At 43.8% G+C, this 14,048-nt stretch overlaps 1 protein-coding gene and 1 non-coding gene across 3 annotated transcripts in view; one reads left to right on the forward strand and one right to left on the reverse strand.

Moving 5' to 3' along the window:
- Positions 1 to 14,048, reverse strand: part of LOC133393081 (uncharacterized) — a 412,772-nt gene that overhangs the window by 317,512 nt on the left and 81,212 nt on the right. The window lies entirely within an intron of this gene.
- On the forward strand, positions 7,874 to 7,955 carry Trnal-aag (transfer RNA leucine (anticodon AAG)). The gene has a single exon. It is a non-coding gene; the product is annotated as a tRNA-Leu (tRNA).

A 14,048-nucleotide genomic window follows, 5' to 3' on the forward strand; every position in this document is an offset into this window, starting at 1 on the left:
AGAAAGGTTTATTTATATTTTTGTACTATTTCTTTCACAACAAAGCAACTGCGAGAGAGAGAGACATCGATAACAAAGCAATTGTATCATCAGCTTCAGCACACTATACAGAGATACCCAATCCATGTGATGGAAAGGATGTTTGTAGCAGAGCGGCAGTTCGATACCGTAATCCGCACATGTGGCTATTCATCTCGTTTCAAGCAAGCGTTGTTTTTTTCCCTCTAGTCTGGAAGCCTTTGATTGTTTTCGATAAGTGAACGACAAGTCATCTTACTTTTCCATTCAACCGTATCAGTGTCCAAACGGGAGATAGTGCAATGCAATCCCATCCTTGATCGAAAATGCATTTTTTATCCATTCGATTAACTTTTTATTTCAGCACGGTGCAAGCGAACGCTTCCGTTGTGCTGGGTGTGCTGGGCTCTTGTTGTGGGGCATGGTTTGGTTTGCAGGCCAGCCATATACGACAGCTTATTTCGATAAGCTGATAGCCGGAGCGTGTGAGGGCAAAAGAATGCCAGTGCGCTTGCACACGAGATTTGAATGCCAGATGGAATCGCCAGAGTATGTGGGAATGCCCTTTGGAAAGCGGTAAGAGCAAAGAGGGACAGGTTTCATGAGATGTGATTTGCATTGCACAGGGAATTCGATTTGCATTGCACAATGGAAGAGCGTTTGAAGCTCCGGAAGGAATGTAATGTCTTTGGTTCGCGAATACGAAACGAAATCCCTCTTAACCATCCTAATGGCATCATTCGGGCGTTGTGAAACAAGCTTGAAATTAGAAAGCGATTTTGTGTGCATTGAACGTTTTGCTACGCTGTTGCATTTCAGCTTGTCAGCCACGTTTGAAGAATCGAAAAGTGTGTCAGCGAACATTCCTCACCCAATATATGAGTTTCTACATGCATCAACCGAAAAATGATTGCTTCTACATTGTCAATATTGCTTGTCAAACGCATAATAAAACCATTTGACAATTGAATTTTATGCTTTTCCAAATGCAAAAAGAAGCTGATATAAACGTTTTACTTATTTTTTGTGTTTTGTATCTTCGCTTCAGTTGAGTTCTGTAGTTCAAATGATAATATTGGAAAGTTGAATGTTTCGAATAGTTTCTGGATAGTTTGAGATTGACTTTAACTCCTGCCCAGTGCGGAAAATATATAGAAGAAATAGGTATAATAGGAAAAAAAACAAATAAAATAGTAAAAAATCCGGTTCCGATTCACCGAAGACAAAAGCGACAAGCAGCTCGAAAGGAAGATGACCAAAAGGTTTAAATGAAGATCGAGAAAAGGGACCAATTCGCTGCAATCGTTTGACCGAGAGGTTGATGCAACCGGTCAAACAAAGAAAAAGTACCAGCGAAACATGAACATAAATGTAAGGATGCGGAAATCGCATCCTTTGGCATTGCAGCGGCAAGCAATGAGACCTCAAGTCAAATAGAAAAGAAGATAAAAAAGAAGAAGAACAAGAAGAACAAGAAGAACAAGAACAGGAAGAAGAAGAAGAAGATGAAGAAGAAGAAGAAGAAGAAGAAGAAGAAGAAGAAGAAGAAGAAGAAGAAGAAGAAGAAGAAGAAGAAGAAGAAGAAGAAGAAGAAGAAGAAGAAGAAGAAGAAGAAGAAGAAGAAGAAGAAGAAGAAGAAGAAGAAGAAGAAGCAGAAGAAGAAGAAGAAGAAGAAGAAAAAGATGGGTGAGGAGAAGGAGATGGAGAAGGAGAAGAAAAAGAGGAAGAAGAAGAAGAAGAAGAAGCAGAAGAAGAAGAAGAAGAAAAGAAGAAGAAGAAGAAGAAGAAGAAGAAGAAGAAGAAGAAGAAGAAGAAGAAGAAGAAGAAGAAGACTCTAGACAAAATGCACTTCAGCACACGCCAAATTCCTGTCAAAATTGTATAGAGTTCAAATTCAAGTTCGAAAGAAGAGTTCAACGTTATACTAGCACGTGGTAGGATTATTAATTACAAAAAAAGTTAATTAAGTAAAGTTATTATAATGTTATTTCATTTCTTGTTTTTCAAATTATTTTGAGATGTAGTGTCAGAGCGCTACAACACATTAAATATAACGATCATTTAAATAATATCCTCATTAGCATCTTTACAGGCTGTTGTGCTTCGAAACATTACACGACCTACGATAGTCAGCCAAGTTTCCGGTTCATAATTTGTTCGTGCTTCACTAGCTTGCGTTGCATACCAAAACTGATGCAGGCATAATTTAGTCCTCCATTTAATACCTACTCCAAAACATCCTTTTTCGCAGAAAGCGCTGCTACACCCCAAAAAGGACCAACGAGCACCAAACTTTTACCCAACCATAGTACCGGTGTGCCTGAGTTATTTTACAAGTTAAGCTCAATGATGCACATGATGCAGAAATTTGTTGCAGATGAGAATAATAATTTCCATGCCGGGGGAGGACGGGCCTAACGATTCCCTGTAAAGACCTGGAAACTGCTCCGAGCTGAAGAACCTTCTCGTGGGCTGTGAGATGAAAGCATCTCAATGTCGTTGATGCGGTTTTGCCCGAGACGGCACAACCACCAAACCCTCCCCCATGGCTTGGAACCTGTTTATGGCTATGTCTCACTCAAGCAGTGAAGCGGCAGGGAATTATGCTTGTACAATATACAGGGGGGAAAACATGGGCATCACCGCCCGTGAGCCGCACAAATGGCCTCTTTACGCTGTCCGTTCCCGTTGCGGTAGAAAGTTTGTCGCCATTTTCTCCCGAGGATTAACAGGTAAGTTCTTCCCGCGCCTTGTCCCGCGCCCGTGTAGTTTTTACGGTTATGGGTTGTGGTGCCGCGAGCCTTCCCTTTTCAGCGAGGACGATCTCCGTTCGGGTTGGTGAAGATGCTTTTGCTGCTGCGGTGTTTCTTCGAAGGCCGCGAACAAGCCCCGAAAGGTGACGCGGAAATGACATATTTCCCGCACGCGAGTGCAATATGTAGCCGCACGGTGGACAAACAACAGGGCCCGACCGGTTTTACGAGAGCACATTAAAAGTGCTTAAGGTTAATGAATGCCACGTACTGCGGAGACGGTTCGCACGTAACATATGACGAGGTGGTAATAGCGTTATGTGAGTACGCCTAGCTAATGACGGGGATCGCGCTTTCTTCGCTCATCTGAGAAGTTGGGGAGCGTTTACAAGCAGGCACAGCAAATGTAGGTCACAGCAGGAAGATGCCAACTTAACCGGCACCGGATCGAAACGGAGATGCTTTTTGGATCCCTGTTTGGGGGAATAAGTTGACGAGAAACTCGTTTCATTGTCTTGTAATTAAAGCAAGGAAATAACATTTGATTTTGTTTTTAAAATGGAACTAAATTAAAGAAAATTCAACATGGAAGCTACAATCACATTATTTTAAGAATGTTCAATGATCAAAGAACACTATAATTGCATTCAAAACTGCATCTTCCACCATTATGATGTGAACGAAAGAATTGTGCATTAAATTTTGTCCGCAGTTTATGATCCAATTGATCAAAAACCTGACTTTCAAGCATTCTATTCCATAGCTTCCTGACAGAAATATCCAATCCACCCGTGCAGTCGTGCGAGAGGAAATATATTAAATTGATAGCATAACGACCGATAGCGCTACCATAATCAAATCATAGCCCCTGTACCAAGCCGCACCGGCTCGATTGCCGTCAAAGGGTGAAACCGTTTCGCCCACCGACAGGCTTCCGGTGGATAAACGAGCGTTATGCTTTCGGCAAGCAGAAAAGAAAACCGCTTGATGGAAAAGAAAGGATCATCATAATGCGAAATTTCTACCACTGCCACGTTTTTCCTACCTCCTGCCGTGCGTTTTCAGTTCCATTTCCTGCCTTGTACACGGCACTGATGGGCACACGAACGGGGCACGAGCGCCAAATTCAGTGCCGTTTGATGTGTGTCGGCGCTTTAAGCTGCCTTTAAGGATGATCCTTGGCTGTGAGGCAGTATTATGAGCCGCGATGAGAAGCAGCAGGAAGTGAGTGTGGACGGAACTGGCTCTTTTTTCCTTTCTGCATACCACTGTGCACAGAGCACAAGGATGAAAGCGAGCCACGCTTTCGAAAATGGATTCCCTGTCAATTTAGCCCATTATCGTGTAGCGCATGAGAAATGATCAAAAATCGCCGAGCATAAATCATAAGCCGTGGGTATCAAAAAGGGGGCACAGTAGTGTGCGCGTACCTTCATCACCGCACTACTTGCTGATTGGGTGTTGGAAGAAGCAATGCAACAACAGCAACAAAAAAACCCACCGAAAAGAAATAAAAGCCACTTCTTTTGGCACACAAGTGTATACGTTTGTGTGTGTGTGTCTGTGCTTGGTGGAGTGAAGTAGGGAGCAAGAATGCTTTCATAGGCACTTGCTCAAATCAAACAAGCCGGAAGCACTCGCACGCTCGTCTTACCAAACTTACCACCCCAACGCAGAAGAAGAAACTGAACTTGGCTCCAACACTCTTATATGTTTATGTTGCCGGTCGGTGGAAAGTGAAACCATGCTGGTTGATTTCCTTCAAGGCTTGGCGCTTTGGGCTGTGCTCGTGCTTTCCGGTTCTTCTCTTTGTCGAAAAAATATTGATGACATCCTTCCGTCACGACCCGTGCCATTTGTTCGATGCCTGTTTTTTTTTTTTTTTTTTGGGATATAAGGGAAGGGTAGTACTTAAGACCACCGTGTTATGCAAAAAGGGCGACCGAACCCGGTATGGGCCCATCGCACAAAGCTTCCCGGTCGTGACAAAATCATTCCTCATCGTATTTTGTTGCAAGACACTCGAACTTGAGCGACTTGAAGTAGCAGAGAAAGAAGAAAAAAAGCGCCCCAAGAACAGGCAGCCGACTGTTCGTGGGGAAGAAGAGAGCAGCGCTGAACACGATTGACGAAACAATCAAACGAGGAAAGAGTCTTCACTGAAGAAGGTTGTGTATCGATTGTAGGAGTGGGGTGGCATTGCGGGTGAGCCGCCATGAACGGGCTAGTCCGTTTGTCGTAAATCAATCGCATTCACTACGTTGATGTCCTCCGGGTTTGGCCATTTCCCTCTGACCAGCTGGTTTGTGAGCGGGCGCAAGGAGGGCGGGGTGGTCTCCCTCTCCGGTGGATGTTCATCATTCATCACAAGTTTATCGAAATAGAGTACAAGATGTACGGTTGCGGAGACGTGCTGGGTTCGAAGCTGAATATTGATTGCGGAGGAAAGGGGTTCCCGGCGCTGCGTACATCGGTTTCGAGCGACGAGCCATTGTGATGTACAAATTTGATTTATGTTCATTGCTGACGCACGGAGGGCAAGCAGATAAAGAAGATGTACAGTGTTAAATTACAAATACTGCAGTGTAAAGGGGAAATGATCAAACAAGTTGAGTGATGAAGTTAAATAGTTGGCAAACAAAACTTCTCAATAATTCAAACGCCTAAAAGTATGCAAAAATGACATTGTGGCTCAACATTTAGATTAGTACAAAATTTTACATACTTTTTTTTACTGATTTGGTTACTGACGTGGATGTATCGGTATGACTGGAAAATAATCCAATAAGAAATAATTTGAAATTTTCTCATTCTTGACTATGGCAAAAATATTGCTCTTCTCGTTTGCGTAGAATTTCAACAAAAATACATACTGAACTCCTCCCTAGTAATTACTTCGGCTCCATATCCCGAAACGGTCCATCAAACACTACGTGGCCGTCACACATTTTCGTACACGTAGGTAAAATAGAATTATCATTAAACCTTGATCAATTGCACGAAATTCATATTGCAGCTCTGATTGCACGGATTGGAGGAGGGTTCGGAGCAAATTTCGACCATATATGGACCCGATGGACACGTACAGTACTAATTAAGTTAAAATGAACCCTTTCTGTACGTACAAGCTTGGACAATTATGAGCCAATCATGGTTACTGGAGGAATGCAATCAGAGCTATGGTTTGTTTGTTTGTTTGTTTGTTATTGATGCCGCATTGTCGTCAATAGGAATAATTTGATAACTGTGAATATAAAAGAAGATCAATTTCACATAAGTTGTAACGAATATTCAATCAGTAAAAAAGTTTTTACAACATTTTTTTGTCTGAATATTGAAGATGACTTTCACATTCCATTTTCATCTTCACAAGTATATTAAATTAAAGCAAGCGAGAAACAATTTCAAGCTCACTTGCATCCTCATAAAATGCATTTCACGCACCGTACGCTTTCGTTGGAGCATCCTGCCACCACTCGACGACTTGCATTTTTGGCGATCCCGTATCCATTGTGCAGCAGCGCTATTCTTCTCAAAACCAAAAAAGTAAACGATGAAGTAGATTAAAGCGCAAAATAATCCCTTCAGCTCTGGAAGATAACCTCTCTCAAGCCATAGTACGGGTATCGTGGGTTAACTTTGGGTTAGCTGCCTTTACCCTTACACTAAGCACCCCAAAACGATACACTCTCGTCGCGTGCTGAATGAAGCAATCTTCCTCCGAAAGAGTTACTTCAAAAAGCTAAAACAAATGCTAAAAGCATAGCACAACATCGACCGGGAACAATTTATCAACAGCTTGTTCGACCGGTCGAGCGCTCGAGAAGAGCGCCGCAAAGCAGCTGGAACGCGGCGAAGAAGCAAAAAATTAACATAATTTGCTTCGTAACTCTGCCCGAACTGGGGGGTGTTAGCAGCAGAAGGGACGGAAATTCTCCCTTCTTTTTTCCACTGCAACGTGCAGCGAAGGAAGTGGAAATTTCCCGACATTACAAAAAAAGATCAAGAGGTCAGTCTGCGGAGTCAAAGAACAGCGAGATTTAAATACCGCTCTAGATAAAACAAAGGAGCAACAACAGAAAAGAAAAAAAACCGGGAACCAACACAACGTTGCATAAAAAGGAAGAAAAAAGGGGCACCTCCGGTTGGAAAACTGTTTCATTCGATCCCGTAGCGTCTTCCGCCACCAATCATCCATCGCTTGACTTGTGCAAATTATTCAAGCTGACGTTTTTCGCATCACTCTTTATAGGTGCGGAAAGCCGGCGAGATGATCTACACCGAAAGGGGATGTAGATGGAGGATAAGACGATTGTCTGCTGGACAGAGGGGGGGAAAAAGAGCATCAACCGTTGCGAGGAAAACTCGTCATCATCATCAACATCGTTGGAAGCAGCTGGTTGGAAGCATCGCTCGACCAACTTGGGGCCTCCCTCGCAAACACATCGTAAAATGGTTAGCGGAGGAGAGTTGTGGGTTGTGGAGAAAAAGTTGTAATGAAATAATTCATCCACAAGTTTCGCAGAGCGGAGCAATTAATTCCTTTGTCGAAGCAATTAGGACGGCTGTGCGGGTGCTAAGTCGCTGAGCGGTTTGAACCGACAAGGGGCCGGCCGGCCGGCCGCAAACCGGGCCGGATGGAATCGATTTGAATGGTAAATTGATCGTCATGGAGAGCAAAGCAGCCATTCTTTAGCACGCAAACAAGCGGCCGTCGATGTTTGTGGGCAACATTTAAATCAAGCCAGTGGGGAAGGTACAATTAAACGCGGAACTGTCCGTGGAAGGGTTAGTTAATGGGTGTTCGGATTGCTTCCAAAATGAACAAAGTTCGATCGTTTGCGGAGGTGATTTGCATATCTTTTCTTTGTTTTCCTCAAACAGACTGTGGACAAAGGCATCATTTTAAAGTTGTTTAAACAAGATTTTTGTTTGCTATTTTTTGTTGGCACACCTTAAGCTTGCCTGTATTACTGTTTAGACATGGTTTACTAAGCTTTTCGAGTAGAAGGATGAAGATGCTACTAAGTTATGCGTAAAACGTTCACATAATGACGTACGATGCTATCCAAAATCAATTAATACCGCGCACCAAGCATCGAGGTAGCGTGGCCGAGCGGTCTAAGGCGCTGGTTTAAGGCACCAGTCACTTCGGTGGCGTGGGTTCGAATCCCACCGCTGCCATTCGAAGGGGTTTTTTTCTCAATCGTATGTAACAATGATACAGATAAATATTTAAAAGCTGTTTTAAAACGTAACGTAGCTTAAAATACTGTAATACTGTTTGAAGCAGTAATAAATTGATAGTTTTTAATTTAAGCTTTTTAACGTAAGCCATTGATGTATGAATGGTATAGCTACATCGTATGAATGAAAACTTGTTTATTAGTTAAATAAATCTAATTGTTTTTGAGAATTGTTTGATTACTAAAGTTATTTGACATGTTTACTCTACAAGCATCCTTATTATTAATTGCTTAAATTATTATATACATTTTTAATCATCACCATTTAACAACACCTTACTTTTATTTTACTTAACATTTATAACTCTTGAAATTATTGTTTTGAAATTATTTATTGTTTATTGTTTATTTAAACAATCGAATGCATGGTTAATCCTGGATCAATGACAAAAAGAAAGAGGTGAATAGATTAAAATATCACTTATTTCAATAAATCAACTTTCATTAAAATTTTGAAGGGGAAACAAAAATTCTAACAAAAATAAACGCAAAACGTGACGCAATTGTAAGCACAATTCTAGACACAAATACAGCTCTTCTCTGGAATTTCAATATTGGCATACAAATGTGACCATGCAGTATAATCTTATTGTATTTTCGCAATCATTAATGTAGCAGCCAAAGTGTGTTTGCTTAAAATTGCAATCCTCTTCATCGTTTTAACAGCCTATATAAACGGGACCTCTCCAAAGTAAACGCAATCCCGCCATTCGCTGCTGCAACAACGTCAGTAACAATCAATTATGATTATGATGTTACAGCCGCTCCATTCAAACAAGAAATACACATCACACGAACACTGCATGCAAACGCAACCCTCCCCGGCTGCGCTGAATGCAGTCGCAAAAATCCCTTTGTTAAAACCGTACCGCCCTTCCCCGCCCCAAATACGACCCCAACCTTGCGTAGCGCGCGGGCGCGGAGTGAAATGTAAAAAGATAAGCCAGGTTTGTCGCTGTTTAACCTTCCGTAAACATGTCGCCCCCGTCCAGCATCCCATTTCGGTTGATTTATGACTCATATATGCCCCGGCTTTGCGTCGCTGCGTGTGAGCACACTGCCACGCGAAGCACAGGACTCACCGTGGAGGAGACGAGACAGAACGCACCCGCTTGTTACGCACCGCATGGCATCGGGCGGTACGGGGTAAATCTCCGAAAGCAGAATTTGTTGGGCGCTTCTGTTCAAATAAGTGACATCGCCCGGCGTTCTACGGAGCCTACAGCCGACGCTCGTCTGCCATGACGCTCGTAATGCTTTTTCGGGGCAAACAAAATGTTGGAGCAGTGGACCGGACCAGAGAGCGGAGACCTGGACTGTTTAGTTAAGTTGACGATTGCAGATTAGGAATGCGGGCTACGCCGCACACGCCTCCCAGACCGAAGCAAGAATGATGATGCTCGGTTCTGGTCGGTTAAAACGTGTGTGCTAGTGAAAGTTTCAATGTTAGGCTGCTCTCTGGACGCGCGTGTGGAGAATTTGAGCTAGAAATTTGGCCACCAGAAGGAACAAAAACGAATCGTTTGTCTCGAGTAAATGGGTAAAGAGACCAGAAGAAAAAACGCGAGTGTCGCGAGTTTTCAGCCGACGGGCTGTCGTCTGTCGGTGCGTCTCATATTGGCGCAAAAAGCTCTCCCAACGGGACAGTGGAAACCCCACCACACAACGGTACGGCATGACACAAAAGCGAGGAAAAGCGATCATTTAAAAGGATACCAGCCTCCTTTACGGTTTCTGCTGCGTCGGAACCTCCGATGGAGAACGATTTCTGTACGACGCGCTAGTAAATATCCCCTGGAGAACAGAGCAACCGGGTAAAGTTTGATCCTGCTGACAAAACCACGAACGTGAAGCTCCATCCATGGTTGAGCGTTAGAGTAATGGAGGGGGAAATGTTGAGCACGATGCAAGTATAAAAGCCGTACATCACGCGTGTAAATTGTGAGCCTGATTATTTGAGTTGGGGTGATAAGGCTGCCGCAGCTTAAGGTACTTACTATCAGTTTTTAAGTTATTAGTAAAATGTATTTCAGTTTCTCAACTCAATATACAGTTATTATGACCAAATCGTCTCAGCCCATTACTTCATAGTTCCTGTTAACAATGGAGTGTACGAAAAAACAGTCCCCTGGATGGTTTAATTCTTCACCACCCATCGTTGAAAGCGTGCCAACATGCTGCGTCATTGAAAACAGAAAGCAGCAGCAACAGCAGGAGGACACGAACCAAACGATACTCAACACACAAAAAAACTCGTACGTATTGTTTGAATACTTCACCAACAAGGTAGAAAGGGAAGGCAGAACTCCACGCTACATAAACGCTGTCATTACTGTACAACCCTTTGGCGAATTGTTCAAACAGGAGCATGGAAAGCGAGACCAAAACAGGATAGAAAAGAAGAGGAAAAAATATTTTGGAGACCCTGGGAAGACTGACACCGTTTATCGCACCTAACCCTTTCATCACTTTCCACAAAAAAAGGAGACGTACCAACACCATGACACGCAGTGAAATGACGGCTTCCAATGTGATGGTAAACTGTGGAAAAGTGCTGACGCAGTTGGATCAAGGGATATTTGGCATTTGATGTTAGTTAAGCACTTTAGAACCCCGAATCGAGATTTGGTTTTGGAAACGGATTACTATTTAGGGTACAGATTGGAGGGAAATACGTTCTGCTCTTACAGGATCACTGATTAGTTTCATCTCATCAATATGCAACAACATTTGCCAATAACCTTGAAGGCTCTTGTCATTTAGAGAAGGATGTATGGGTTATATTAAGACAACAATTCATACTCGTTGGATCTCCTTTAGTCTGCTATTATGTCGATATCGTAACAAAGATTGCCTTAAAAACTTAACCAACATTGAAAGTCAATAATACTTGAGTAATTTAGTTTTTCCCAAGAATACACGTTTGGAATCAAGACAAGACTCTATCAAGCTCAAACATGATATGTAATTTACCAACATAGGACAACCTATCAGGCCAGCTTGTAACATCAGATCCCTCACTATCACGAGCAGATCTACACAAGCAATTTATCTTTGCAAAGTCATTTCCAAATTGCTTCTCAACCACAAACGTCCATTCCTAGCGCATTCCCAGTGTTTAGGCGAAAAGTCATATTTCCAATTGCCAGGACCTCCCGGAGACACTGCAGTCTGGTCTGGCCTTCTGCATCTGAACGACGGTTCCCAAACCTAATTGAGGTTTTGCTTTAAGATCTTTAAAGAATCATCCATCCCGCACAGCCCGAAAAAGCCCCACTGCCAGTAAATTATTTCCCACTTCCCAATTCCCTACAGCATGACCAAAACGCATCTCCCGATAGCAACTCCAATCCCTGTGCTCAGGTGGCTCTGCAGAGCAGCTGTAGTAAGAAAAATTACCTCCCACTGTCGACAAAACCCCGACAGTGTGGTTCCCACTTTCGGGTTTAGTTTTCTGGTCCTCATTTTTCGACTGTCAAATTGGGCTGTCTGGGTTTGTCTGCACGGACCGGGGGGTGTTCTATAGTCTCGCACACACCAACCACCAGCATGTTGCAAATTATCCCTTCCGAAATGCCAAGAGAGAGAGAGAAGGAGATGAAGCGCGGTGGTGGTGTGATGTTTTCCGTCCCTACCGAAACTCATCAATCCTTCCCCTGGTCTCGGGCACTCGGTAGCCCGGTGTCTTGAGCGGTTTCACGGCTGCAGGCTTGCCTGTGTTCGACAAATGTCACACTAAATGGGTACAGACCGAAATTACCGGAAGACGACCTCTCGAATCACCAAAGTTCTCGTTCCGCTCGGTGCAACCATCGTTCTTCGTGCGTCCCAGCTCATGCAGACGCCACACACCTGACGCATTTTTGGGATGGGATTTTGCCAGAACAACCAACACACGCATCGTACTGCTTTTTGGTGCCGTGACCAGGAGACGGCGAGCTTTTGTTAGCAGGCGGTTTTTAGCGCGAGCTGGGTGTGTCGTCTGCTCGCGACAGACATCGGCGCGCGCTCGGCAACACAGCGAACAACCGTCAGTCTAATGTGCGTTAATCAGCGAAAACGAAGCCTTGTTGGGGGCTGAAGGATGAACACGGCACAAATCTCACACCATCACCCTGGGTCACAATTTATGAGCAGGCAGGCTCACATGCTGCTACGGGCAACATTATTCACATCGCTCGTTCCAAAAGGCGTTCCAAACGAGGCGAGGCGTAATGGGAGGAAAATAATAATCACCTTCAACAAATTGAGAGACGATCGCTTTGCCCTCGAAAGTAGCGCGAACCACGCGCGACACTCGCGCCGGATCTGTTTTCGTGTTTAACACGAGCCACAATATTAGAAGAGCCAGCAACAACACTCACACAATCCCACAAAGCCTTAACTCCAGTGTGGTGGGAAGCGATGGATACAACCAACCCGTGCCGGCAATAGACAACCGCACAGTTGACATGACAGTGTAACATAAATCTAATTTATGCGTAAACTGTGCCGCAACCTACCCACCCCGATCCCATCCACACACACACAAACAAGGCTTGTAAACGATGATGACAGACTTGTTTTTTTCATTCTACTTTTTCTCTGTCTCCTTTCACTCGTTTATTGTTCCCCGGTTTGTTCGCGCTTAAAGCTTCTATTTATCTGCCGTCAACTGGGCAGGATCTCAGATCGTTAGTAACCTAGTTGGCCGGAAAATATCTTATTTTGACACAGCGCGAGCGGCACAAGCGGCACACAGCGCGATTGTCATTTCATCCACAAATTTGACGCTAATGAAATCTGCAAATCCTTCGCTGCGCCGTCTTGCGACCAGTTTTGCGTTCACGTCCAGAACAATACGGTGCGGTTCGGAGCAGCAGCTTGCGGGAGGAATTTACATTGGATGGATGGAATTGGAAATTCAATTTTCTCGCCAAAGAATGGAGTGGTTCGAGAAGAGGAGGAAGAGTATGATGGGTGGGATGGATTTGATAATCGTTCATTTTGGTGATTTAGATTCTTTTGCAAGAGGCAGAGGCAATTTTGAAATCGAGACAGATGGCTCATGCTTTTGGAGAGGCTAAAATATTGCTTTTCTTATTTATCTGTTTTCATTTTGCTTTAAGATACACACAATGAATGGTATACGGAGACAGCTGAAGCTATCTTCCGTCTCAAAATTCGATTGATAAATTCCTCATTTCGTAAATGATGTGCTTCCTGCTAGTCCCTTGCATGCTTCATCCAACATCCAACTCTTTCCCTGCCGTTGAATGACGCTCGAAACGTTCCGCTCGTCCCTATCAGTTCCTTGTCCTTATCGATCATCTGTCAGAATGGACACGCGAAAAAGATGCTTCACTTCTCCGGGACAATCGATCTCGTTTGGTTCTCGCTGGACCAAAACCGTACAGCATCAAACCAGCGTAACCGAAACGGCGGTTTGCGGACCAAACCGCCCGATTCAAGTGGTGCATTCGATTGAAATAATTGACTTTTTGCGGGCAACCGTGTCCTCGGCGACGTGCCGTGCCGCTCTGCTTTATCGTTCACGTTCTGTTATCGTTTCGCACTTCGCCTCCCAAACCAGTGCGCCAAGGAAATCAGTCATTGTTCGAGTGAAACATCTATTTTCTTGCAAACGGGTTCCAATGGGTGTGGTTTTCAATCAGTTTAGCAAGCGACTGCACAGCGAGAGGCACATCTCAAAATGGGAACATGGAGCTCCATTTTTCACCTCAGCCTTTCTGCGAGAGTGAAAGACGCAGAGTCATTTAGAAAATGGCTACGGTGCAGTGTGGCTGTGTGACTTAACAGATGATGGTTTTCTCGGACGTCTTACAACAGCCAGAAACGCAATTGCAAGTAACAAACGTGTCAGCGTCAAGCTGCACTCGAAACGGAACGGATCAATTGATGGGGAAACAAAGTCGTTAGGTTAAATTGTTTGGAGGATAATACATTAGGGCAATGGAGAGGAAAATAACACTCATTGATTGCGTAAAGTGGCTTAATCGTTCATGGTTGTTAAAGGTAAAATTGAAGATGA

The sequence above is a fragment of the Anopheles gambiae genome, chromosome 3 (genome assembly GCF_943734735.2).
Source record: "Anopheles gambiae chromosome 3, idAnoGambNW_F1_1, whole genome shotgun sequence".
Classification (NCBI taxonomy): Eukaryota; Metazoa; Arthropoda; class Insecta; order Diptera; family Culicidae; genus Anopheles; species Anopheles gambiae.